Below are 6,000 nucleotides of genomic sequence, written 5' to 3'. Positions count from 1 at the left end.
TTTCCTGTGACAACACTCATCCAGACTGCAGTATTCCCAGTAAGTGCATATACGCTCTTCTTTTTTTCTAATACAGTTGTACATTCTACAAAGTATATACATTTGTAAACTTTGCATTGTTTGAAACATTACTTAGAAATACATCTGTACATATAGATCAATATACCCGAACCAAGATTAAAAGTAATCATGTCACGACTCCCACCAAAGGTGGCTCCCCTACCTGTTCGGGCGGCGCTCGGCGGTCGTCGTCGCCGGTCTACTAGCTGCCACCGATCCCCTTTTCCTTTTCTGTTTGTTATGTCTTATTGGTTGCACCGGTCTCTTGTTTAGATTTGATTCAGGACTATTTAAGCCTGTTAGGCCCGCCTGTTTTTGTGCGGGCTTGTTTTCTGTTAGTCGAGGTTGTTGCGTGTGGTGTTCCTGTCTGTTTGTGCCCTGTGTTGGGTTGGAATTTTTTTTGATATTCGCCTGTTGTTTTGGGCGTTAGTGTTGGATGCCGCAATAAAGTACGGTTTCCCCTATTATCCTCTGCTCTCTGCGCTTGACTCCGCACCCACCACTCCAGGCTCTGTGACAGAAGCCCGCAGCATCACTATGGAGTCAGCAGGAGCAGCTGCACCCCCTCTCCCATCCATGGAGGAGCAGGTCCTCCATCATGCGGCCATTCTCCACCGAATCAGGTCATCAATAAATGATGGAGAGAATGGACCGATGGGAGAGGAGTGGCCTCCTTACCTCACCCCCAGCTCCTCCTCCGCCAGCACCACCTACTCCTCCTACGTTGTCCGGATCCAGTGCTCTGCGTCTGGCGCTCCCCAGGGAGTACGATGGAACGGCGGCTGGGTGCCAGGGATTCTTACTACAGCTTGAGCTGTACCGTTCGTCCGACTCCCTCGGGGGAGGAGAGCATGAGCGTCCTCGTCTCCTGTCTGACGGGTCGAGCCCTGGAGTGGGCCAACGCAGTGTGGAATGGCCCAGACTCGGCGAGGGACCACTACCCCGAGTTCACCCGCCGGTTCCGGGCCGTGTTCGATCACCCACCAGAAGGCCGAGCGGCGGGTGAACGGCTGTTTCACCTGCGACAGGAGACGAGGAGCACGCAGGACTTTGCGCTGGACTTAGCTTGTCGGGACGCCACCCTCTCCCTCGACGAACTCATTGACATGTCGATCCGACTGGACAACCTGCTGGCTGCCCGCCGGCGTCCAGAACGGGCCCTATTAGTTCCACCTCCTGGCCCTCCCGCTTCAATCCCTATGGAGTTAGGGGGGGCCGCATCGAGGGGCACCGGAGGAGGAGGCTCCTCCTGCACCAGGTGTGGTCGGAGAGGACACACTGCCGATCAGTGCTGGAGGAGCTCGTCTGGGAGTCATGAGAGCAGGCAGAGCACTCCTCGTTCACCCTAGGTGAATCAGCACCAGACTCACCCAGAGCTCCCTGTTGGTCACATGTTCTTACTAATTTTCTCCCTCTCTCCAGCATAAGACGCTAGTCGATTCAGGCGCAGCTGGGAACTTTATGGATCGTGGACTCGCGTTAAGGCTAGGGATTCCACTGGTGCCGCAAGACCAACCCTTCCCCGTGCACTCCTTAGATAGCCGACCATTAGGGTGAGGGCTGGTCAGGGAGGCCATGGTTCCACTGGACATGGTAACGCAGGGGGATCATAAGGAGCGGATTAGTCTCTTCCTTATTGATTCACCTGCGTTTCCAGTGGTGCTGGGGATTCCCTGGCTGGCTAATCACAATCCTGAGATTTCATGGAAACGGGGGGCTCTCCGAGAGTGGTCAAATAGGTGCAGAGGAGTTTCCATCGGTGCGACGACGGTGGAGAGTCCAGACCAGGTTTCCACAGTGCGCATTCCCTCTGAATATGCCGATTTGGCTATCGCTTTCTGTAAAAAGAAGGCGACCCAATTACCACCTCATCGACGAGGGGATTGCGCGATAAACCTCCTGGTAAACACTGCACTTCCCAGGAGTCACGTGTACCCGTTGTCCCAGGAGGAGACAGTGGCTATGGAGACATACGTCACTGAATCTCTGGGACAGGGGTACATTCGGCCCTCCATGTCACCCATCTCCTCGAGTTTCTTTTTTGTGAAGAAAAAGGAGGGAGGTCTGCGTCCGTGCATTGATTATAGAGGTCTAAATTCCATCACAGTAGGGTTTAGTTACCCGCTACCTCTCATCGCCACAGCAGTGGAATCATTTCACGGGGCGCGTTTCTTTCACAAAACTGGACCTTAGGAGTGTGTATCATTTGCTGCGTATCCGGGAGGGAGATGAGTGGAAGACCGCGTTTAGTACCACATCTGGCCATTATGAGTACCTCGTCATGCCGTATGGGTTGAAGAATGCTCCAGACGTTTTTCAATCTTTCGTAGACGAGATTCTCAGATACCTGCACGGGTAGGGTGTGGTGGTGTATATCGATGATATACTGATCTATTCTGCCACACGCACCGCGCATGTGTCTCTGGTGCGTAACGTACTTGGGCGACTGCTGGAGCATGACCTGTACGTCAAGGCTGAGAAATGTGTGTTCTCCAAACAAGCCGTTTCCTTCCTGGGTTATCGCATTTCCACCTCTGGGGTGGTGATGGAGTGTGACCGCGTTACAGCCGTGCGTAATTGGCTGACTCCGACCACGGTAAAGGAGGTGCAGCGGTTTTTAGGGTTTGCCAATTACTACCGGAGGTTTATCCGGGGTTTTGGTCAGGTGGCTGCTCCCATTACCTCACTGCTGAAGGGGGGTCCGGCACGCTTGCGGTGGTCAGCGGAAGCGGGCAGAGCATTCAGTCGTCTGAAGGAGCTGTTAACCGACGCTCCCGTGCTGGCTCATCCGGACCCCTCTTTGGCGTTCATAGTGGAGATGGACGCGTCCGAGGCTGGGGTTGGAGCCGTGCTGTCACAGCGCTCGGGCACGCCACCGAAGCTTCGCCCCTGCGCTTTCTTCTCGAGGAAGCTCTGTCCGGCGGAGCGGAACTATGACGTGGGGGACCAGGAGTTATTAGCTGTGGTCAAGGCTCTGAAGGTGTGGAGACATTGGCTTGAGGGGGCCAAGCACCCTTTCCTCATCTGAACTGACCATCGTAGTCTCGAGTATATCCGGGCAGCGAGGAGATTGAATCAACGTCAGGCCTGGTGGGCCATGTTTTTTACCAGATTTCGGTTCACGATCTCCTATTAGGCCAGGCTCCCTTAATACTAAGGCTGACGCGCTGTCCCCTCTATGACACCGAGGAGCGGTCCATCGATCCTACTCCCATCCTTCCAACTTCATGTCTGGTAGCACCGGTGGTATGGGAGGTGGACGCGGAAATCGAGCGGGTATTAAGGTTGGAACCTGCACCTCCTCAGTGTCCAGCGGGTGTTCAGTACGTGCCGCTTGGTTTTCGTGATCGTTTGATTCAATAGGCCCATACACTACCTCTTCGGGTCATCCTGGTATTGAGAGGACAGCGCAGAGTCTTAGGGGGAGGTACTGGTGGCCCACTTTGGCCAAGGACGTGAGGTTTTATGTCTCCTCCTGCTCAGTGTGCGCTCAGAGCAAGGCTCCTCGACACCTGCCTAGAGGGAAGTTAAAGCCCCTCCCCGTTCCACAACGGCCGTGGTCGCATTTGTCGGTGGATTTTCTCATCGTCCTTCCCCCGTCTCAGGGAAACACCACAATCCTGGTCGTTGTGGATCGGTTTTCTAAGTCCTGCCGTCTCATCCCGTTGCCCGGTCTCCCTACGGCCCTACAGACTGCGGAGGCCCTGTTTACCCATGTCTTCCTGCACTACGGGGTGCCTGAGGACATCGTCTCTGATCGGGGTCCCCAGTTCATGTCCAGAGTTTGGAGGGCGTTCATGGAACGTCTGGGGGTCTCGATCAGCCTGACCTCGGGTTTTCACCCCGAGAGTAATGGGCAGGTGGAGAGAGTGAACCAGGATGTGGGTAGGTTTCTGCGGTCGTATTGCCAGGACCGGCCTGGTGAATGGGCGAGGTACGTCCCATGGGCGGAGGTGGCTCAGAATTCTCTCCGCCACTCCTCCACTAACATGTCACCGTACCAGTGCGTGTTGGGCTACCAGCCGGTCCTGGCCCCATGACATCAGAGCCAGACTGAAGCTCCTGCGGTGGAAGAGTGGGTGCAGCGCTCGAAGGAGACCTGGAGAGCCGTCCAGGAATCACTGAAACAAGCTGGTGGACGGCAGAAGAGGAGCGCTGACCATCACCGCAGTGAGGCCCCCGTGTTCGCACCGGGGGACCGGGTCTGGCTCCCGACCCGGAACCTGCCCCTCCGCCTGCCCTGCCAGAAGCTGGGGCCGCAGTGTGTGGGGCCATTTAAAGTCCTGAGGAGTATTTTTTATTTTTTTCACCTTTATTTAACCAGATAGGCAAGTTGAGAACAAGTTCTCATTTACAATTGCGACCTGGCCAAGATAAAGCAAAGCAGTTTGACACATACAACAACACAGAGTTACACATGGAGTAAAACAAACATAGTCAATAATACAGTAGAAAAATAAGTCTATATACAATGTGAGCAAGTGAGGTGAGATAAGTGAGGTAAAGGCAAAAAAAAGGCCATGGTGGCGAAGTAAATACAATATAGCAAGTAAAACACTGGAATGGTTGATTTGCAGTGGAAGAATGCGCAAAGTAGAGATAGAAATAATGGTGTGCAAAGGAGCAAAATAAATAAATAAATAAATACAGTAGGGAAAGAGGTAGTTGTTTGGGCTAAATTATAGATGGGCTATGTACAGGTGCAGTAATCTGTGAGCTGCTCTGACAGCTGGTGCTTAAAGCTAGTGAGAGAGATAAATGTTTCCAGTTTCAGAAATTTTGTAGTTCGTTCCAGTCATTGGAACGGCAGAGAAAGGAAGAATTGGTTTTGGGGGTGACCAGAGAGATATACCTGCTGGAGCGCGTGCTACGGGTGGGTGCTGCTATGGTGACCAGTGAGCTGAGATAAGGGGGGACTTTACCTAGCAGGGTCTTGTAGATGACCTGGAGCCAGTGGGTTTGGCGACGAGTATGAAGCGAGGGCCAGCCAACGAGAGCGTACAGGTCGCAGTGGTGGGTTGTATATGGGGCTTTGGTGACAAAACGGATGGCACTGTGATAGACTGCATCCAATTTATTGAGTAGGATATTGGAGGCTATTTTGTAAATGACATCGCCGAAGTCGAGGATTGGTAGGAAGGTCAGTTTTACGAGGGTATGTTTGGCAGCATGAGTGAAGGATGATTTGTTGCGGAATAGGAAGCCAATTCTAGATTTAACTTTGGATTGGAGTTGTTTGATGTGAGTCTGGAAGGAGAGTTTACAGTCTAACCAGACACCTAGGTATTTGTAGTTGTCCACATATTCTAAGTCAGAGCCGGCCAGAGTAGTGAGGTTGGACAGGCGGGCAGGTGCAGGCAGCGATCGGTTGAAGAGCATGCATTTAGTTTTACTTGTATTTAAGAGCAATTGTAGGCCACGGAAGGAGAGTTGTATGGCATTGAAGCTCGCCTGGAGGGTTGTTAACACAGTGTCCAAAGAAGGGCCAGAAGTATACAGAATGGTGTCGTCTGCGTAGAGGTGGATCAGAGACTTACCAGCAGCAAGAGTGACATCATTGATGTAAACAGAGAAGAGAGTCAGTCCAAGAATTGAATCCTGTGGCACCCCCATAGAGACTGCCAGAGGTCCGAACAACAGACCCTCCGATTTGACACACTGAACTCTATCAAAGAAGTAGTTGGTGAACCAGGCGAGGCAATCATTTGAGAAGCCAAGGCTATCGAGTCTGCCGATGAGGATGTGGTGATTGACAGAGTCGAAAGCCTTGGCCAGGTCAATGATTACGGCTGCACAGTATTGTTTCTTATCGATGGCGGTTAAGATATCATTTAGGACCTTGAGCGTGGCTGAGGTACACCCATGACCAGCTCTGAAACCAGATTGCATAGCGGAGAAGGTATGGTGGGATTCGAAATGGTCGGTAATCTGTTTGTTGAC

This window comes from Salvelinus alpinus, chromosome 34 (assembly GCF_045679555.1).
Source record: "Salvelinus alpinus chromosome 34, SLU_Salpinus.1, whole genome shotgun sequence".
Lineage (NCBI taxonomy): Eukaryota > Metazoa > Chordata > Actinopteri > Salmoniformes > Salmonidae > Salvelinus > Salvelinus alpinus.
Note: the sequence above shows the minus strand (reverse complement) of the source record.